This window comes from Chiloscyllium plagiosum, chromosome 4 (assembly GCF_004010195.1).
Source record: "Chiloscyllium plagiosum isolate BGI_BamShark_2017 chromosome 4, ASM401019v2, whole genome shotgun sequence".
In the NCBI taxonomy this organism is placed as follows: domain Eukaryota; kingdom Metazoa; phylum Chordata; class Chondrichthyes; order Orectolobiformes; family Hemiscylliidae; genus Chiloscyllium; species Chiloscyllium plagiosum.
In genome coordinates this window covers 35182106-35192193 of record NC_057713.1, presented here as the reverse complement: position 1 = coordinate 35192193, position 10088 = coordinate 35182106, and the positions used below count along the sequence as shown (strand labels likewise).

Sequence of the window (10088 nt, the reverse complement as noted above, 5' to 3'; positions counted from 1 at the left end):
CACTCACCCATTGTACTCTATGCTACTTTCTCCCCAATCCACCCTCCTCTCACTTATCTCTCCACCCTTCAGGTTCACTGCCTTTATTCCTGATGAAGGGCTTTTGCCCGAAACGTCGATTTCAAAGCTCCTTGGATGCTGCCTGAACTGCTGTGCTCTTCCAGCACCACTAATCCAGAATCTGGTTTCCAGCATCTGCAGTCATTGTTTTTACCTCCAATATTAAGACAGTTCAGTCAATCTTTCCTGTATAGATGTTCTAGAGCACTGTATCAGATTGTTTATCACCTTCAGCATGTGTGCTCTCATTATTTAAATCAACTTAGTTCAAGAGCTAATATTGTGGAGTACTAAGAGTTCCGAGTGATCTGGGATAAGCTTCTGTTTGAAGTGGCTTTGAGACTGAAGCAGCTCTTGGTTTCTTCAGTCTGTCCTTCATTCACTTCATGTTAAAGACTGAGGCATGAACTCTGAAGTTCCAAATAGTTGTGTTTGAGTCAAATTCCAGAGGCTATCACAGCCTCCATTCATCCTTCCCCAACTCTGACACATCAGTTGTTATGATAATCAGTCAATAATGGCTAATGAGGTACTCACAATTCTCTGCACGACAGAGTCCAAGATTTACATTGCTTGGTTTTATTGTGGAGTGAATATGTTGCATTTCAGCCTCAATGCCTGCAAATCTTTTGCTTGCTGATAAGTCTGAAAACACGCTCAGATCAGTTTTTCCTTACTGGTCTCCCTCAGGGGTATCGCATAATTAATCTTCAATACATGGAAACTTCAGGACAATTGGGAAAGTTGATAACCCTATTTTCTGGATCAATGGTGCTGGAAGAGCACAGCAATTCAGGCAGCATCCGAGGACAGGCAAAATCGACGTTTCGGGCAAAAGCCCTTCATCAGGAAGGGCTTTTGCCCGAAACTTCGATTTTGCCTGTCCTCGGATGCTGCCTGAATTGCTGTGCTCTTCCAGCACCACTGATCCAGAATCTGGTTTCCAGCATCTGCAGTCATTGTTTTAACCCTATTTTCTACCTTCCCACAACAGGATCCCCCATCAGGGATCTCACTTTCTTTGAAAAATCTACAGAAATCCTACAGTAGTAGTGGTGAAAGAGAAAGAAAGAACACTGGTTACAGAGAGGTAAATGTAAATGAAAAATTCTGAAGACTTTGACACTGGTTGTTTTGTGTGTCTGATTATGGTTTGTTAGTTTTATTCAATGATTTCAGTCATTATTTTGTCTTCAAAGCTAGTAGCGTAGAGTCTCTCACTATTTGATTCTTCCACATTTGAAACCACAAACCTGGATCAGAATATTCTGACTCAATTAGGAACATTGAATTGATCTGATCATCGACCCTGTGTAATCCCATTATTGAACAGCTGGGGGATGTGCAGAGTAAATGGCTTCTCTGCCTCGGATTCGAACTCTGGCAGGTGACAGATGGCTTGATTTGAGGCCTAACCATATAGCTCTCCCTCCCTCCCTCTGTCCCCCACAGCTCCAAGCACAAAAGACTTGACCGGCACCATCTGTTGTAGGCAGCTGTCAGCACGCGTCTGACTGGCTTCTGAGAGGCCAGGGGAGGGGCTGGACAGGGACTGCCACCTGCTGGTAGCATTGTTGCAACAGAGCAACCTCTGCACTGTGGCACACTGTGGCTGGGAATCTACCTCAGGCTGACTGTGGTGTGGGGGAGGAAGCCCAGAATGGAATTAGGAAAGAACGAACAGGGTTTAGCTTCCACAACAGGGGAGCAACAATTCATGTGTGGTCACATTTTCATTCTGTTGCAGGCTGCACAGTGAAATTGCTTACACCAGCCAGAGTAATTGGAAAACCTATTTTAAAATAACTCAGCAGTAGAGAGAGACCGTTGATTCTCAGACTGTGTGAAATGGAGTTTGATCACAGTAAGCCTGCAGGTTTGAGACAGTAAAATTAGTCTCCAGAGAAAACATTCAATTACAATTTCCACTTCTGATAATTAGTGGAGACCGAAGGAATGTATGTGTCTCTGTAGATGTCGACAGAGGACAGGATTAGACTCGACCTTAATGTGAAGCAAAGAACTGTGGATGCTTGAAATCTAAAACACAAAAACAAAATACTGGAGAAACTCAGCAGGTCTGGCAGCATCTGCGGAGAGAAAGCAGAGTTAATGTTTCCAGTTCAGTGATGCTTCTTCATTTGCAACCTTTTTGTTTGTATGACTTAATATTTAAGTGCCATATATCACCTCCTTCTTTAGTGGGTGAAAAGAGACAATATCCTGTCATTCTGCAAGCAAATGTATTGACTATTTAAAGAATTTTGATTTAAAACCCACCGTTTGTGACCTGTTCTCAAGCACTTCCCAAGAACTTCTCACTACCTCAGGAAAGCAGCCAACATATTCAAAGACCCCTCCCACGTGGGTTATACTCTGATCTAATGGGCAGAAGATACAAACATTTGAAAACACATAACAGATTCAAGAACAGTGTCTTCCCTGCTATTGCCATACTAATGAAAGGATCTCTCAATATTAGAGTTGATCTTTCCCTGCATCTTCTCTGCAGTTGTAACACTGTGTTCTGCATTCTGTTCTACTAACCTGATGTAATTACGTAAGGTATAATTTGTCTGGGTGGCACACAAATCAATATGTTTCCATGTATCTTGGTACATATGACAATAATAAATCAAATCCAAAGCAATTAAACTCTTCTGAGTATAGGGGGATTTTACATCCAATTTGTATACAAGGTCTTACAAACAGTACATGGTGAGATTAATTCAACCCCTACTCCCTCCCCCTTTATCCTTTTTATCCACCCGCTTCACTTAAATCTTCTCCAGAAGGCAGAACTTCCTATCGTACAACAAGAATGTCTCAGTCTGGAACATGCTTTTGAGATTGAGAGAGAGTGAGATTCAAACCTATGATGTTTTGACTGAGGTGAGAAAGCTTGCATAAAATCAAAGCTAAACCAAATCACTGGCTCTTTGTACATTTCACAGTTGCTCTAAATGCACAAACCCATTACAATTAATATAATGGCTGCCAAAGCTACGGATGGAGACTCATATAGTGGTTAGTGAACAGGAAGCTGGAATGTTTCAATGTGTCAATGACTCATTTCCCTTGATATTTGTTTTTGATGATGAACTACTTTCAGTTATAAAAGAAATCCTGCAGCCAAATCACGTCTCACCCAGAAGAATTTGTGTGAGGGGAGGGCCAGACCATGGGACAGACGGGGAGAGGCTGAGAGGCAAATGGTGCATTCACAGAGAACTACTTTCAGCTCAGGACATAGGGTTCGACTGGACAAAACCTTCTGATAAATGAAGACTGGGCGAGTGTACTTGTGGTGTGCTGCACTCAGACTGTCTGAGCAGTGCACATGCATGACAGGTCTCCACATAGAATAACAGAAGGAAGATTAGATTAGATTAGATTCCCTGCAGTGTGGAAACAGGCCCTCCGGCCCAACAGGTCCACACCGACCCTCCAAAGAGCAACCCACCCAGACCCATTCCTCTATGTTCACCCCTGACTAAAGATGTTCCATCACTCATGGTCAAGCTCAGACGAAGTTAAATTACCCACCCACACACGACTGCAGAACTTCACCTGTCACGTATTCCGCTAGTCCTGAAGAGTCATAGAGATGTACAGCATGGAAACAGATCCTTCAATCCAACCCATCTACGCCGACCAGATATCCCAACCCAATCTAGAGAGAAAGTTTGATTTCACCACCATCTTACTAATCGGGGGACAGCATAGGAGGCAGGGAGTAAAATTATCCAAATCCATTCCAGGACCCAAGGCTGCAATGACCCCTCATGATCACTTCAAACATGGTGTCAACTCAAGTGAAATATAGTCAGAGAGTCATAGAGATGTACAGCACAGAAACAAACCCTTTAGTCCAACTCATCCATGCTGACCAGATATCCCAACCCAATTTAGTCCCATCTGCCAGCACCCAGCCCATATCCCTCCGAACCCTTCCTATTCATATACCCATCCAAATACCTTTTAAATTATGCAAGTGTACCAGCCTCCACCACTTCCTCTGGCAGCTCATTCCATACATGCACCACCCTCTGTGAGTGAAAATGTTGCCCCGTAGGTCCCATTTATATCTTTCACCTGTCACCCTAAACTTATACCCTCTAGTTCAGGACACCCCCACACCAGGGAAAAGACTTTGTCTATTTATCCTATCTATACCTCTCATGATTTTATAAACCTCTATGAGGTCACCCCTCAGCCTCTGACGCTCCAGGGAAAACAGCCCCAGCCTATTCAGCCTCTTCATATAGCTCAAATCCTCCTATCTTGGCAACATCCTTGTAAATCTTTTCTGAACCCTTTCAAGTTTTACAACATCTTTCCGATAGGAAGGAGACCAGAATTACAGGCAATATTCCACAAGTGACCTAATCAATGTCCTGTACAGCTGCAACATGATCTCCCAACTCATATATTCAATACTCTGATTAATAAAGGAAAACATACTTCACTATCCGATCTCCCTGCAACTCCACTTTTAAGGAGCTATGAATCTGCACTCCAAGGTCTCTTTGTTCAGCAACAGTCCCTCAGACCTTACCAGAAAAAGTATAAGTCCTGCTAAGATTTGCTTTTCCAAAATGCAGCACCTCGCATTCATCTAAATTAAACTCCATCTGCCACTTCTCCATAGGCCCATTGTAATCCCGTTGTAATCTGAGGTAACCTTCTTTGCTGTCCACTACACCTCCAATTTTGGTGTCAAATGCAAACTTACTTACTATACCTCCTATGCTCACATCCAAATCATTTATATAAATGATGAAAAGTAGAGGACCCAGCACCAATCCTGTGGCACTCCACTGGTCACAGGCCTCCAGTCTGAAAATCAACCCCCCAACGCCACCCTGTGTCTTCTACCTTCGAGGCAGTTCTGTATCCAAATGGATAGTAAATGATGAAAAGTAGAGGACCCAGCACCATCCTTGTGGCACTCCACTGGTCACAGGCCTCCAGTCTGAAAATCAACCCCCCAATGCCACCCTGTGTCTTCTACCTTCGAGGCAGTTCTGTATCCAAATGGATAGTTCTCCCTGTATTCCATGAAATCTAACGTTGCTAACAGTCTCCCATGGGGAACCTTGTCGAACGCCTTACTGAAGTCCAAATAGATCACTCTGCCTTATCAATCCTGTTTGTTACTTCTTCAAAAAACTCAATCAGGTTCATGAGACATGATTTCCCATGCACAAAGCCATATTGACTATCCCTAATCAGTCCTTGCTTTTTCAAATATGTCCTTCAGGATTTCCTCCAACAACTTGCCCACCACTGATGTGAGGCTCACCGGTCTATAGTTCCCTGTCTTGTCCTTCCCACCTTTCTTAAATAATGGTACCACGTTAGCCAATCTCCAGTCTTCTGGCACCTCACCTGTGACTATCGATGATACAAATATCTTAGCAAGGGCCCCAGCAATCCCTTCTCTAGCTTCCCAGAGAGTTCTAGAGTACACCTGATCAGGTCCTGGGGATTGATCCACCTTTATGCGTTTCAAGATATCCAGCACTTCCTCCTCTGTAATATGGACATTTTTCAAGATGTCACCATCCATTTCCCCACATTCTATATCTTCCATGTCCTTTTCCACAGTAAACACTGATGCAAACTACTTGTTTAGTATCTCCCCCATCTCCTGTGGCTCCACACAAAAGCTGCCTTTCTGATCTTTGAAGGGCCCTATTCTCTCCATAGTTATTCTTTTGTCCTTAATGTATTTGTAAAACCCCTTTGGATTCTCCTTAACCCTATTTGCCAAAGTTATCTCATGTCCCCTTTTTGCCCTCTTGATTTCCCTCTTAAGTATACTCCTACTGCCCTTCACTCGATCTATCCTGTCTATACCTGACATATGCTTCCTTTTTTAACCAAACCCTCAATTTCTCTCATCATCCAGCATTCCCTACACCTACCAGCCTTTCCTTTCACCCTGACAGGAATATACTGTCTCTGAACTCTCGTTATCTCATTTCTGAAGGCTTCCCATTTTTCAGCCGTCTCTACACTTGTGAACATCTGCACCCAATCAGCTTTTGAAAGTTCTTGCCTAATACCGTCAAAATTAGCCGTCCTCTAATTTAGAACTTCAACTGTTCGAATTGGTCTATCCTTTTTCATCACCATTTTAAAAGTAATAGAATTATGGTCGCTGGCCCCGAAGTGCTCCCCCACTGACACCTCAGTCACCTGCCCAGCCTTATTTCCCCAAGAGTAGGTCAAGTTTGCACCTTCTCTAGTAGGTACATTCACATACTGTCTCAGAAAATGTTCTTATACACTCTTAGCAAATTCCTCTCCATCTAAACCCTTAACACTATGGCAGTCCCAGTCTATGTTTGGAAAGTTAAAATCCCCTACCATAAACACCCTATTATTCTTACAGATAACTGAGATCTCCTTACAAATTTGTTTCTCAATTTCCCTCTTACTACTGGGGGCTCTCTAATACAATCCCAATAAGGTGATCATTCCTTCCTTATTTCTCAGTTCCACCCAAATAATTTCCCCAGATGTTTAGGGGAATATCCTCTCTCTAATGCTACCCCTTATCAAAAATGCCACTCCCCCTCCTCTCTTGCCTCCCTTTCTGTCCTTCCTGTTGCATTTTTATCCTGGAACATTAAGCTGCCAGTCCTGTCCATCCCAGAGCCACGTTTATGTAATTGCTATGATGTCCCAGTCCCATGTTCTTAACCATGCCCTGATTCATAGAGTCATAGAGATGTACAGCACAGAAACAAACCCTTCGGTCCAACTTGTCCATGCCAATCCGATATCCAAACCCAATCTAGTCCCACCTGCCAGCCCCTGACTCAAATCCCTCCAAACCCTTCCTATTCATATGCCCATCCAAATACCTTTTAAATGTTGCAATTGTACCAGCCTCCACCACTTCCTCTGGCAGTTCATTCCATACACGTACCACCGTCTGCGTGAACAAGTTGGCCCTTAGGTCTCTTTAATATCTGTCCCCTCTCACCCTAAACCTATGCCCTCTAATTGTGGACTCCCCGACCCCAGGGAAAAGACTTTGTTTATTTATCCTATCCATGCCCTTCATGATTTTGTAAACCCCTATAAGGTCACCCCTCAGCCTCTGACGCTCCAGGGAAAACAGCCCTAGCCTATTCAGCCTCTCCCTATAACTCAAAATCTCCAACACTAGCAACATATTTGTAAATCTTTTCTGAACCCGTTAACATTTCACAACATCCTTCCAATAGGAAGGAGACCAGAATTGCATGCAATATTCCCACAGTGGCCTAACCAATGTCCTGTACAGCTGCAACATGACCTCCCAACTCCTGTACTCAATACTCTGACCAATAAACGAAAGCATACAAATGTCTTCTTCACTATCCTATCTACCTGCGACTCACTTTTATGGAGCTATGAACCTGCACTCCAAGGTCTCTTTGTTCAGCAACACTCCTTAGGACCTTATCATTAAGTGTATATGTCCTACTAAGATTTGCTTTCCCAAAATGCAGCACCTTGCATTTATCTGAATTAAACTCCATCTGCCACTTCTCAGCCCATTGGCCCATCTGCTCAAGATCCTGTTGTAATCTGAGGTAATCCTGTTCACTGTTCACTATACCTCCAATTTTGGTGTCATCTGCAAACTTACTAACTATACCTCTTATACTCACATTCAAATCATTTATATAAATGATGAAAAGTAGTGGACCGAGCACCGATCCTTGTGGCACTCCACTGGTCACAGGCCTCCAGTCTGAAAAACAACCCTCCACCACCACCCTCTGTCTTCTACCTTTGAGCCAGTTCTGTATCCAAATGGCTAGTTCTCCCTGTATTCCATGAGATCTAACCTTGCTAACCAGTCTCCCATGGTCTGCCTTCCCTGTTAGGCCTCTTGCATTGAAATAAATTTGGTTTAATTTATCAGTCCTACCTTGTTCTCTGCTTTATCCCTGCCTGCCCTGGCTGTTTGACTCGCTTCTTTTCTCATCTGTACCAGTCTCAGATTGATCTTTCCTCACTCTCTCCCTGGGTCCCGCCCCACCTTACTAGTTTAAATCCCCCTGAGCAGCTCTACCACTTCCTCCCTTTCTGTCCTTCCTGTCGCATTTTTATCCTGGAACATTAAGCTGCAAGTCCTGTCCATCCCAGAGCCATCTCTCTGCCAGTATATTAGTCCCCTTCCAATTCAGGTGCAATTCATCCTTCTTGTGCAGGTCACTTCTACCCCAGAAGAGATTCAAATGATCCAAAAATGTGAATCCTTTCCCCATACACCAGCTCCTCAGCCATGCATTCATCTGCTCTATCCTCCTATTCCTACACTCACTAGCTCTTGGCACTGGGAGTCATCCAGATATTATTACCCTTGAGGACCTCCTTTTAAAATTCCTGCCTAACTTTCTATATTCTCCCTTCAGAATCTTATCCTTTTCCCTTCCTATGTCATTGGTACCTATGTGTACAATGACCTCCTGCTAGTCCCTCTCTCTTTCGAGAACATTCTGCACCCTCTGTGAGACACCCTTGATCCTGGCACCAGGGAAGCAACACACCATTCTGATTTTTTGTTGCCGGCTGCAGAAACGTCTGTTTGTGTCTCGGACTAGAGAGTCCCCTAACACATTTGATCGCTTGGAACCCAACATACCCATTATTACATTAGAGCCAGCCTCAATACTAGAAACATGGCTGTTTGTGCTGCATTCCCCTGAGAATCCATCATTCCCTACATTTTCCAAACAGCATACTTGTTTGAAATGGGGATAGCTACAGAAGACTCCGGTACTACCCACCAATCTCTCCTACCTTTCATGGAGTTAACCCATCTACCTGACTGTTTCTGCGACTTTTCTCCCTTCCTATAGCTGCCATCCATCACACCCCCTACCTCTTGTAAATTCCTTATTGTCTCTAACTGTTGCTCCAACCGCTTCATTCGATCTGACAGGATTCGCATTCAATGACATTTATTTCAGATATAATCCTCAGTAACCCTTAAACTCTCCCAAAATGCCCACATCTGACAGGAAGAGCATATCACTCTACTAATGGTCATTTTGCTCCTTCCAATCTACAGACCCAGAAAAAAGCAACATCTTTTATTCCTCTACAATACAGTGCTCCAGGCTAACTTAATTCTTATGTCTTACATTTTAAAAAATTTTCTTACATTATAAAAATGTTATCAAGAGACAGATCCCAATAAAAACATATAAACAAGAAAGAACCCACTGTACTCACTACTGTAGATTTACAGCAAGACTATACTTAAAACTATTTACTTATCTGTCTCTGAGCTGTGACATCTCCCAAACAGGTTCCTCCAAGATCAGCTGTGAATTTTGCTGTTTGTTAAATTTTCCTAGACACACTCCAATGTCCAACGATACATGAATTCAAACAGCAAAGGCTGTAACTGCTCAGATTCATTGCTGGGTCAGTTAGCAGTGTGGGTTTCTTTCTCTCGCTCCCGTACAGACCAGCTGCCTTTATCTGTCTTTCTCATTTTTAAAATTGCTGTTGTTTTGACTTTATTTTCTCAAAGCAATTTCAAAACAATTGCAACAGCATATAAAACAGTAATTGCTGTTCCTGGAATTCTAGGAAATCACCTCCAACATCTAAAATGCTTCAAAAAAAGGAGCAGCCTGTTACAGCTAGAAATTTTTCCTGTCCTTCATTGTGGAAGCTCCACTGAGAGAGCTAATTTCACAACTACAATGTAGTATCTCACTTCTCTGGGACGGGGGACACAGGGTGGACTGTTTGGGACATTGAATCTTTCTGGCCATGGCTGGGGTCATGTCTAGGTTTGCACACCCAGGTGCTAGAGCAGCCTTCCGAGCCAATCTGCTAGGGGCTGACCGATTCACCTGGTGTGGGGGGTGGTCTGTGCTGGTGTAGGGAGAGAGTGGTCTGTGCTGGTGTAGGGAGAGGGTGGTCTGTGCTGGTGTGAGCGAGTGGTTCAATGCTGGTGTAGGGAGAGAGTGGTCAATGCTGGTGTAGGGAGAGGGTGGTCTGTGCTG

General features: G+C 43.6%; 1 protein-coding gene across 3 annotated transcripts in view; it reads left to right on the top strand.

Annotated features, from left to right (window-relative positions):
- Positions 1–10088, top strand: part of LOC122548945 (unconventional myosin-Id-like) — a 141843-nt gene that overhangs the window by 113097 nt on the left and 18658 nt on the right. The window lies entirely within an intron of this gene.